The 12066-nt window shown below is 53.6% G+C and overlaps 1 pseudogene across 1 annotated transcript in view; it reads right to left on the reverse strand.

The window, feature by feature from the left end:
• Positions 1-2708: 2708 nt before the first annotated feature.
• Positions 2709-12066, reverse strand: part of LOC144602852 (discoidin domain-containing receptor 2-like) — a 73847-nt pseudogene continuing 64489 nt past the window's right edge. The window contains exons 17-22 of the transcript XR_013548516.1: positions 10685-11017; positions 8128-8241; positions 6294-6312; positions 4668-4705; positions 4243-4283; positions 2709-2819 (exon numbers count right to left, since the gene is read on the reverse strand). The product of XR_013548516.1 is annotated as a discoidin domain-containing receptor 2-like (transcript). The remainder of the gene's footprint in view (positions 2820-4242; positions 4284-4667; positions 4706-6293; positions 6313-8127; positions 8242-10684; positions 11018-12066) is intronic.

Genomic DNA, 12066 nt, shown 5'->3' on the forward strand with positions numbered 1-12066 from the left:
TCGAAGAATAAAGGGGAGGCCATTTAAAACTCAGGTGAGAAGAAACTTTTTCACCCAGAGAATTTGTGGTGGGTTTGTGGAATTCTCTGCCACAGAGGGCAGTGGAGGCCGATTCACTGGATGAATTTAAAAGAGAGTTAGACAGAGCTCTAGGGGCTGGTGGGATCAAGGGATATGGGGAGAAGGCAGGCACGGGTTACTGATTGTGGATGATCAGCCATGATCACAATGAATGGCGGTGCTGGCTCGAAGGGCCGAATGGCCTCCTCCTGCACCTATTTTCTATGTTTCTATGTTTCTAAAGCACGGTGGCAGGGGTAGAGTTGCTGCCTCACAGCGCCTGAGACCCGGGTTCAATCCTGACTACGGGTGCTGCCTGTACGGAGTTTGCACGTTCTCTCTGTGACTGCGTGGGTTTTCTCCGGGCGCTCCGGTTCCCTCACCGCTCCAAAGACGTACAGGTTTGTTGGTTAATTGGCTTCTGCAAATTGGAAATTATCCTCAGTGTGTAGAAGCATAGAAGCACAGAACATAGGTGCAGGAGGAGGCCATTCGGCCCTTCGAGCCTGTACGCACCGCCATTCATTGTGATCATGGCTGATCGTCCACAATCAGTAACCCGTGCCTGCCTTCTCCCCATACCCCTTGATTCCACTAGCCCCTAGAGCTCTATCTAACTCTCTTTTAAATTCATCAAGTGAATCGGCCTCCACTGCCCTCTGTGGCAGAGAATTCCACAAATTCACAACAAACTCTGGGTGAAAAGGTTTTTTCTCACCTCAGCTTCAAATGGCCGCCCCTTTATGTGTGTGCAGGATAGTGTTAGCGTGCGTGGTGGTCGCCTGTCGGCGTGGACCCGGTGGGCCGAAGGGCCTGTTTCCACGCTGTGTCTCTGGTGCCAAACGTAAGGCGGTCCTATCAGCGATCCGAGGAAGGGTCTCGGCCCGAAACGCCACCCATTTCCTTCTCTCCAGAGATGCTGCCTGACCCGCTGAGTTACATTTTGTGTCTATCAGCGGTGTAGACAATAGACAATAGACAATAGATGCAGGAGGAGGCCAATCGGCCCTGCCTTCTCCCCGTGCCTGCCTTCTCCCCATATCCCCTGACTCCGCTATCATTAAGAGCTCTATCTAGCTCTCTCTTGAAAGCATCCGGAGAATTGGCCTCCACAGCCTTCTGAGGCAGAGAATGCCACAGATTCACAACTCTCTGAGTGAAAAAATGTTTTTCCTCATCTAAGTTCTAAATGGCCGACCCCTTATTCTTAAACTGTGGCCCCTGGTTCTGGACTCCCCCAACATTGGCAACATGTTTTCTGCCTCTACCGTGTTGAATTCCTTAATAATGTTATATGTTTCAATAAGATCCCCTCTCATCCTTCTAAATTCCAGTGTACACAAGCTTCCTCAATAGCAAGAATGTCCTTCCTCAAATTTGGAGACCAAAACTGCACACAGTACTCCAGGTGCGGTCTCACTAAGGCCCCGGACAATTGCAGGGGACGTACAACGAGATCTGGGTGTCCTAGGGCATCAGTCACTGAAAGGAAGCATGCAGGTACAGCAGGCAGTGAAGAAAGCCAATGGCATGTTGGCCTTCATTCCAAGGGGAGTTGAGTATAGGAGCAAAGAGGTCCTTCTGCAGTTGTACAGGGCCCTAGTGAGACCGCACCTGGAGTACTGTGTGCAGTTCTGGTCTCCAAATTTGAGGAAGGATATTCTTGCTATTGAGGGCGTGCAGCGTAGGTTTACTAGGTTAATTCCCGGAATGGCGGGACTGTCATATGTTGAAAGACTGGAGCGACTAGGCTTGTACACACTGGAATTTAGAAGGATGACGGGGGGATCTTATCGATACGTATAAGATTATTAAGGGGTTGGACACGTTAGAGGCAGGAAACATGTTCCCAATGTTGGGGGTGTCCAGAACCAGGGGCCACAGTTTAAGAATAAGGGGTAGGCCATTTAGAACGGAGATGAGCGGCACGGTGGCGCAGCGGTAGAGTTGCCGCCTTACAGCGAATGCAGCGCCGGAGACTCAGGTTCGATCCTAACTATGGGCGCCATCTGTACGGAGTTTGTACGTTCTCCCCGTGACCTGCGTGGGTTTTCTCCGAGATCTTCGGTTTCCTCCCACACTCCAAAGACGTACATGTATGTAGGTTAATTGACTGGGTAAATGTAAAAATTGTCCCTAGTGTGTGTAGGATAGTGTCAATGTGCGGGGATCGCTGGGCTGCGCGGACTCGGTGGGCCGAAGGGCCTGTTTCCGTGCTGTATCTCTAAATCTAAAATCCAAATCTAAATCTACAAATGAGGAAAAACCTTTTCACTCAGAGAGTTGTAAATCTGTGGGATTCTCTGCCTCAGAAGGCAGTGGAGGCCAATTCTCTGAATGCATTCAAGAGAGAGCTAGATAGAGCTCTTAAGGATAGCGGAGTCAGGGGGTACGGGGAGAAGGCAGGAACGGGGTACTGATTGAGAATGATCAGCCATGATCACATTGAATGGTGGTATTTATTCACAAAATGCTGGAGTAACTCAGCGGGTCAGGCAGCATCTCGGGAGAGAAGGAATGGGCGATGTTTCGGGTCGAGACCCTTCTTCAGACTGAATGGCGGTGCGTACAGGCTCGAAGTGCCGAATGTCCTCCTCCTGCACCTATTGTCTGTTGTCCATTGTCTATTGACCTCTATGCTCCTGTACTCAACTCCTCTTGTCATGAAGGCCACGGTTCGTGAATGACATTCCCGGTTGCAGGCTCGGTACCAACCTTTCCATTGGGATGTAGATCGGTACGTCGGCCGGCTGGGATTCCTGGAGAAGGCAAAGAAAGCTGATGACAAATCTATTTATTCACTAAATGCTGGAGTAACTCAGCGGGTCAGGCAGCATCTCGGGAGAGAAGGAATGGGTGACGTTTCGGGTCGAGACCCTTCTTCAGACAGATCTAGTTTAGTTTAGCGATACAGGCCCTTCGGACCACCGAGTCCGCTCCGACCAGCGATCTCCGTACCCCGGCACTATCCCGCACACACACTAGGGACGATTTGCAATTTTACAAAACCCTGAGGCAACAAATGCTAGCATTGCATTTGGCTTTCCTCTCCCTGTTTGTACATTCACCCAGTGACCCTATTCTCCGGCTGCTCCGGTCTAGTCCCACTTCCCAAAGACGTGCGAGCTTGTAAACTTAGAAACGGAGAAACACGGAAAATAGGTGCAGGAGGAGGCCATTCGGCCCTTCGAGCCTGTACGCACCGCCATTCACTGTGATCACGGCTGATCATCCACAATCAGTAACCCGTGCCTGCCTTCTCCCCATATCCCTTGATTCCACTAGCCCCTAGAGCTCTATCTAACTCTCTCTTAAATCCATCCAGTGAATTGGCCTCCACTGCCCTCTGTGGCAGAGAATTCCACAGATTCACAACTCTTATTACCGATTTGACTTGCAAATTAACTTTTTAACCAGTTAACCTACAAACCCGCACGTCTTCGAGAGATGCTCTCTCTTGAATGCATCCAGAGAATTGGCCTCCACTGCCTTCTGAGGCGGAGAATTCCACAGATTCACAACTCTCTGACTGAAAAAGTTTTTCCTCATCTCCGTTCTAAATGGCCTACCCCTTATTCTTAAACTGTGTGTGGCCCCTGGTTCTGGACTCCCCCCAACATCGGGAACATGTTGCCTGCCTCTAGCGTGTCCAATCCCTTGATAATCTTGCACGTTTCAATAAGATCCCCTCTCATCCTTCTAAAGATCTTTTTCTTGTTGTGTTTTGTGTTGGTTTGTGGTTGTGTGTGTAATTGTATATTTTATTGCTCTCACTGTTGGACTGTGGCTGACGAAATCTCATCCAAAAGACTTGTTTTATTTGGATGACAATAAAGGTCATTCTGATTCTGATTCTGATTCTGATTCTGAAAACCCACTCAGGTCACGGGGGGGGGGGGGGAGAACGTACAAACTCCGTACAGGCAGCACCCGCGGTCGGGATGGAACCCGGGTCTCCGGCGCTGCATTCGCTGTAAGGCGGCAACTCTACCGCCGCGCCACCGCGACCGCCCTTACCCGGAGATCCCGCCAATGTATTTAACGCCCGTTGCAGATCCACTTTCCACCTCTGTGCCGTTGCAAAGTCAACGGAGTTAAGTCTGCCATTTCCCCCCCCCCTAGCCTCTCCGGATTTTATCTCGGGCCCGCCATCGGCTGCGGGGTTGTCGCAACTGGACTCACCAGTTCTGTCTCGCCGTCCAAATCAGGTAAAGTTGGGTCATCTGCAAAATCAATCATGCGCATATTAATGTATGCAGATTTGCACGCCCAGCCCACCTACTTTGCACAGAAGCCCCGCCCCATTCCCTGTTCTCCCCACCCCTGGGAGATTGTTTGTATCCTCCTCAGTGAAGACAGATCCAAAGTACCGGTTCAACTCTTCTGCCATTCAGGCCATAGCCAGACGGTCACACTATTCTATCCCACCCACGAAGGACAACTTACAGAAGCCGATTGATCTACATATGAGGAAGGATTGGAAAGGCTGGGGCGCTGGCTGGGTGAGGTCACGTGGGGCGCGGGGCGGTGACGTCACCCCGTGTCCCTTATTTGGGAGTCCGAAAGTTGGCACCCCCAGCTCTGGGTAACGCGCTGACTTCACTTACCGCCTGGGGCCGTTGCAATCAGGGGGAATGGGTCCGAACTGTGGCAATAAAGAGAGAACAGTTAGCGGAGGAAGGAATCACAGACGCTGGATCACGGCAAACACAGACACCAAACGCTGGAGTAACTCAGCGGGCTAGCCGGCATCTCTGGAGAGAAGGAATGGGCGACGTTTCGGGTCAAAGATGGATCCCAACCTGAAACGTCTCATTCTCTAAGGATGAGAGGGGATCTTATCGAAACGTATAAGATTATTAAGGGGTTGGACATGTTAGAGGCAGGAAACATGTTCCCAATGTTGGGGGAGTCCAGAACCAGGGGCCACACACAGTTTAAGAATAAGGGGTCGGCCATTTAGAACAGAGATGAGGAAAAACTTTTTCAGTCAGAGTGTTGTGAATCTGTGGAATTCTCTGCCTCAGAGGGCAGTGGAGGCCAATTCTCTGAATGCATTCATGAGAGAGCTAGATAGAGCTCTTAAGGATAGCGGAGTCAGGGGGTATGGGGAGAAGGCAGGAACGGGGTACTGATTGAGAATGATCAGCCATGATTACATTAAATGGCGGTGCGTACAGGCTCGAAGGGCCGAATAGCCTACGCCTGCACCTATTGTCTATTGTCTATTCCTTCTCTCCAGAGATGCTGGCTGACCCGCTGAGTTACTCCAGCAGTCTGTGTCCAAGAGGGAATAGTTATCCCTGTATGAGCCCTTTCACACAACAACTGTGCTCGTCCCTTAGTTCAGTTAGTTTAGTATATTGTCATGTGAGGTACAGTGAAAAGCTTTCTGCTGCGTGCTAACCAGTGAGCAGAAAGACAACACATGATTACAATCCAGCCATTTGCAGCGTACTGATACATGGTAAGGGAATAATTTTCAGTGCAAGGTAAAGCCAGAAATGTCCGATCAAGGATAGTCCGAGGGTCACCAATGAGGTAGACGGTAGTTCAGGACTGCTCTCTGGTTGTGGTGGGATGGTTCAGTTGCCTGATAACAGCCGGGGAGAAACTGTCCCTGAATCTGGAGGTGTGCGTTTTCACTAGGGTTGCCAACTGTCCCGTATTAGCCGGGACATCCCGTATTTTGGGCTAAATTTGTTTGTCCCGTATGGGACCGCCCTTGTCCTGTATTAGGCCTGGGGGGGGGGGCACTGTAGGCCTGGACGCTATAGGCCCGGACACTGTAGGCCCGGGCAATGTATACCCGGGGGCGTTGTAGGCCCGGACAATGTAGGTCCGGACACCATAGGCCCGGACATCATAGGCCCGGACACTGTAGGCCCGGACACTGTAGGCCCTGGGGCGCTGTAGGCCCAGACATCGTAGGCTCGGGGGCCGCTGTAGGCCCGGACGGACAGTGTAGGCTAATGGAGTGTATTCGGGGTGCGGGGCCGAGTGTGTTCGCCTAACGGAGGTTGCGTAGTGGAGCTGGAGCACGTGGCCGCTGGCTGGGTGAGGTCACGTGGGGCGTGGGGCGGTGACTTCACCTTTTGTCCCTTATTTGGGAGTGAGGAAGTTGGCAACCACTAATTTTTACACTTCTGTACCTCTTGCCTGATGGGAGGGGGGAGTGGGGAGGGGTGGGGGAGGTGCTAAACCTAATGTTGAGGTGTGTAGTAACCACCAACCTTTGATCCAGAATGGTACCTGTGAAATAAAGGAGATAAAAAGAGAAAAGATACAATTACAGACACAAGGACCAGGCAGATGGAACCAGTTTAACCAGTCATCGTGTTTGGCACAAACATTGTGGGCCGAATGGCCCATTCATGTGCTGTGCTGTTTCATGTTCTACGTCCCTTAAGGTCACCCCTCAATTTCTGGCTTTCCAGAGAAAGAAATTTCCAATCTTATTAATTAGAGTCATATTAGAGTCATAGAGTGACACAGTGTGGAAACAGGCCCTTCGGCCCAACTTGCCCGCACTAGCCAACAATGTCCTAGCTACACTAGTCCCACCTGCTCCATATCCCTCCAAACCCGTCCTATCCATGTACCTGTCCAACTGTTTCTTAAACGTTGGGATGGTCCCAACCTCAACTACCTCCTCTGCCAGCTCGCTCCATACACCCACCACCCTCTGCGTGAAAACGTTACCCCTCAGATTCCTATTAAATCTTTTCTCCTTCCCCTTGAACCTATGCCCTCTGGTCCTCATTTCCCCTACTCTGGGCAAGAGACTCTGTGCGTCTACCCGATCTATTCCTCTCGTGATTTTGTACACCTCTATAAGATCACCCCTCATCCTCCTGCGCTCCATGGAATAGAGACCCAGCCTGCTCAACCTCTCCCTGTAGCTCACACCCTCTACATAGTGTGTGACACACTGACCCAACAAGTCCCAGAGGGGGAAGGGGTGGTGTGTGACACACTGACTCAACAAGTCCCAGAGGAGGGGGGGGGGGGGGGGAATGATAGTGTGTGACACATTGACCCAACAAGTCCCAGGGGGGGGGGAACAATAGTGTGTGACACACTGTCCCATCCAGTCCCCTAAGGGGAAGGGATAATGTGTGACACACTGACCCAACAAGTACCAAAGGGGGAAACGATAGTGTGTGACACACTGACCCATCCAGTCCCAGAGGGAGGAAATGATAGTGTGTGACACATTGACCCAATAGTGTATGACACACTGTCCCATCCAGTCCCATAAGGGGAAAGTATAGTGTGTGACACACTGACCCAACAAGTCCCAGAGGAGGGGGGGGAGGATAGTGTGTGACACACTGACCCAAGATGTCCCAGAGAGGGAAACGATAGTGTGTGACACGCTGACCCAACAAGTCCCAGAGGAGGGGGGGGAGGATAGTGTGTGACACACTGACCCAACAAGTCCCAGAGGAGGGGGGGGGGGGGGGGGAGGATAGTGTGTGACACGCTGACCCAACAAGTCCCAGAGGAGGGGGGGGAGGATAGTGTGTGACACACTGACCCAACAAGTCAATAGACAATAGACAATAGGTGCAGGAGGAGGCCATTCAGCCCTTCGAGCCAGAACCGCCATTCAATGTGATCATGGCTGATCACTCTCAATAAGTACCCCGTTCCTGCCTTCGCCCCATACCCCCTATCCCCATAAGTCCAAGAGCGGGTTAAGGATAGTGTGTGACACACTGACCCAACAAGTCCGAGAGGGGAGAAACAATAGTGTGTGACACACTGTCCCATCCAGTCCCATAGGGGGAAGGGATAGTGTGTGACACACTGACCCATCCAGTCCCATAGGGGGAAACGATAGTGTGTGACACACTGTCCCATCCAGTCCCATAGGGGAAAGGATAGTGTGTGACATCCAGTCCCATAGGGGGAAGGGATAGTGTGTGACACACTGTCCCATCCAGTCCCATAGGGGGAAACGATAGTGTGTGACACACTGTCCCATCCAGTCCCATAGGGGGAAACGATAGTGTGTGACACATTGACCTACTGAGTTGGAGTTAAATAGTTAATGGTCCTTACGTTTAGGTCTGCGGGATTGCCTGTAGAGGAGGACGCTGGCGAGAAGGATGCAGCCTTCCAACACGACCGACAACCCCAGGACCAGCAGGAGAAAGCTGACATTTTTCATCTTCCCTGTGGAGAGGACAACAGCTGAGAACCTGCCAACGGGAACGGGCCATTCGGCCCCTCAGGGCCAGTCCAGCCCAAAAGCTACTTGCGGGCGGATCCGAACAGTTTATCATTGTGTAGGAAATGAACCTCAGATGCTGGTTTTTCCACCGGAGGTAGGCACAACGTTGACCGAGTAACTCAGCGGTCATGGGGAAAATGGAGACTGTCAGTGACGCTTCAGGTCGGGACCATTCTGCAGACTCATGGGAGAAGGGGTGGGGAGGGTGGTACTGGAGTAGCGGTTGCCAACTATCTCACTCCCAAATAAGGGACAAAAGGTGACGTCACCGCCCCGCCCCCCACGTGACCTCACCCAGCCAGCGGCCATGTGCTCCCGCTCCACCAATACCCAACCTCCGTTAGGCGGTGCACGGGCCTCCGGGCCTACAGCGTCCAGGCCTACAGTGTCCGGGCCCTACAGTGTCCGGGCCTACAGCGTCCGGGCCTACAGAAGGGCCTACGCTGTCTGGGCCTACAGTGTCCGGGCCTACAGCGTCCGGGCCTACAGTGTCCGGACCTACACTGTCCGGACCTACAATGTCCGGGCCTACTGCGTCCGGGCCTACAGTGTCCGGGCCTACAGTGTCCGGGCCCTACAGTGTCCGGGCCTACAGTGTCCGGGCCTACAGTGTCCGGGCCTACAGTGTCCGGGCCTACAGTGTCCGGGCCTACAGTGTCCGGGCCCTACAGTGTCAGGGCCCTACAGTGTCCGAGCCTACAGTGTCCGGGCCTACACAGTCCGGGCCTACACTGTCCGGGCCTACACTGTCCGGGCCTGCAGTGTCCGGGCCTACACTGTCCGGGCCTACAGTATCCGGGCCCACTGCGTCCGGGCCTACAATGTCCAGGCCTACAGCGCCCCCAGGGCCTAATACGGGACAAGAGTGGTCCCTTACGGGCCAAACCAATTTAGCCCATAATATGGGATGTCCCGGCTAATAAGGGACAGTTGGCAACCCTAGTGGTACTGGAAGCAAGAAAAGACCAAGATAAATCAGGGCTGGTAACAGATGACCTTAGACAGGGAGGTTCCCCAATAGGCTAATTTTTAGTTTAGTTTAGTTTAGAGTAACGACGCAAACACAGGCCCTTCGGCCCATCGGAACCGCGCCGACCAGCGATCCCCGCACACGAACACTATCCAACACACACTCGGGACATAGACACATGGAGACATAGAAAATAGGTGCAGGAGGAGGCCATTTGGCCCTTCGAGCCAGCACCGCCATTCATTGTGATCATGGCTGATCATCCACAATCAGTAACCCGTGCCTGCCTTCTCCCCATATCCCTTGATTCCACCAGCCCCTAGAGCTCTATCTAACTCTCTCTTAAATCCATCCAGTGATTTGGCCTCCACTGCCCTCTGTGGCAGAGAATCCCACAAATTCACAACAAATTCTCTGGGTGAAAAAGTTTCTTCTCAACTGCCACTCAGTTTTAAATGGCCTCCCCTTTATTCTAAGACTAGACTGTGTGTGTGGCCCCTGGTTCTGGACTCCCCCAACATTGGGAACATTTTTCCTGCGTCTAGCTTGTCCAGTCCCTTTATAATTTTATACGTCTCTATAAGATCCCCCTCTCATCCTTCTAAACTCTAGTGAATACAAGCCCATCATATGACAGTCCCACCAACCCGGGGATTAACCTGGTGAACCTACGCTGCACTGCCTCAATAGCAAGGACGCCCTTCCTGAAATTAGGAGACCAAAACTGCACACAGTACTCCAGGTGCGGTCTCACTAGGGCCCTGTACGACTGCAGTAGGATCTCTTTCCTCATATGACAGTTCTGCCATTCCGGGAATTAACCTAGTAAACCTACGCTGCACGCCCTCAATAGCAAGAATATCCTTCCTTAAATTTGGAGACCAAAACTGCACACAGTATTCCAGGTGCAGTCTCACCAGGGCCCTGTACAACTGCAGAAGGACCTCTTTACTCATATGACAGTCCTGCCATCCCTGGTGAACCTACGCTGCACGATTTATAATTGTACCAAGCCAGTCAGCCTGCAAACCTGTACTGTACGTCTTGGGGGGTGTGGGAGGAAACCGGAGCACCCGGAGAAAGCCCATGCAGGTCTTGGGTAGAAACGTACAAACTCTGTTCTGTAGGTAAATAACTGCAGATGCAGGTACAAACCGAAGGCATCACAAAATGCTGGAGTAACTCAGCGGGTCAGGCAGCATCTCTGGAGAGAAGGAACGGGTGACGTTTCAGGACGAGACCCTTCTTCAGACTGAGCTCTGTTCTGGGGTCGGGATGGAACCCGTGTCTCCGGCGCGGCGAGGAAGCAGCTCTACCGTGCCCGCCGCGCCGCCCGGTGTTGGCGATCGCAGGATGGGATGCACCCGCCCGCGTTCTCCACGGACGCTGCCCGCCCGCGCGGATAAACCACTCACCTGCCGCGTTCACCTCCAGGCTCACGCCTTCCCCCTCAGCCTGGCCCAGTGGGTGGATCCACACCCTGCAGTGATAAACGCCAGAGTCGCTCTCCCTCACGTCCGCCAGGCGCAGGGAGGCGTGAGAGCGGCCGTCTCGCCGCGGCCCGTCGACGCGCCCCGCGTACGCCGGCGTTTCGTTGGAGACTCGCTCGCCGTTCCTGTGCCAGCTGTAGAGGGCGACACCTCCGGAGCGCTTGGCCGTGTGGGCGCAGGTCATGAGGACGGTTTGGCCCAAGGCCGCGTCTATCCTGGACCGGCCCTGACTCACGGTGAATGACCCGCTGCTTCCCCCTGCGAAAATAAAACAAAGCCGAGCGTCAACTCTCCTAGAGCCCCAACTGTCCCAGAGCGTCAACTGTCCCAGAGCGTCAACTCTCCCAGAGCGTCAACTCTCCCAGAGCGTCAACTCTCCCAGAGCGTCAACTCTCCCAGAGCGTCAACTCTCCAACTCTCCCAGAGCGCCAACTCTCCCAGAGCGCCAACTGTCCCAGAGCGCCAACTGTCCCAGAGCGCCAACTGTCCCAGAGCGTCAACTCTCCCAGAGCGCCAACTGTCCCAGAGCGTCAACTCACCCAGAGCGCCAACTGTCCCAGAGCGTCTACTCTCCAACTCTCCCAGAGCGCCAACTCTCCCAGAGCGCCAACTGTCCCAGAGCACCAACTCTCCCAGAGCGCCAACTGTCCCAGAGCATCTACTCTCCAACTCTCCCAGAGTGCCAACTCTCCCAGAGCGCCAACTGTCCCAGAGCGTCAACTCTCCCAGTGCGTCAACTCTCCCCGAGCGTCAACTGTTCCAGAGCGACAACTGTCCCAGAGCGTCAACTCTCCCAGAGCGTCAACTGTCCCAGAGCGTCAACTATCCCAGAGCACCAACTCTCCAACTGTCCCAGAGCGCCAACTATCCCAGAGCGTCAACTCTCCCAGAGCGCCAACTCTCCAACTGTCCCAGAGCGCCAACTCTCCCAGAGCGCCAACTGTCCCAGAGCGCCAACTCCGAGAGCGCCAACTCTCCGAGAGCGCCAACTGTCCCAGAGCGACAACTGTCCCAGAGCGACAACTGTCCCAGAGCGCAACTGTCCCAGAGCGTCAACTCTCCAACTCTCCCAGAGCGCCACTATCCCGAGCGTCAACTATCCAAGAGCGCTAACTCTCCAACTGTCCCAGAGCACCAACTCTCCCAGAGCGCCAACTCTCCCAGAGCGCCAACTGTCCGAGAGCGCCAACTCTCCCAGAGCGCCAACTGTCCCAGAGCGCCAACTCTCCCAGAGCGTCAACTGTCCAACTCTCCCAGAGCGCCAACTGTCCCAGAGCGTCAACACTCCCAGAGCGCCAACTCTCCCA

Source organism: Rhinoraja longicauda, chromosome 19, assembly GCF_053455715.1.
Source record: "Rhinoraja longicauda isolate Sanriku21f chromosome 19, sRhiLon1.1, whole genome shotgun sequence".
Classification (NCBI taxonomy): domain Eukaryota; kingdom Metazoa; phylum Chordata; class Chondrichthyes; order Rajiformes; family Arhynchobatidae; genus Rhinoraja; species Rhinoraja longicauda.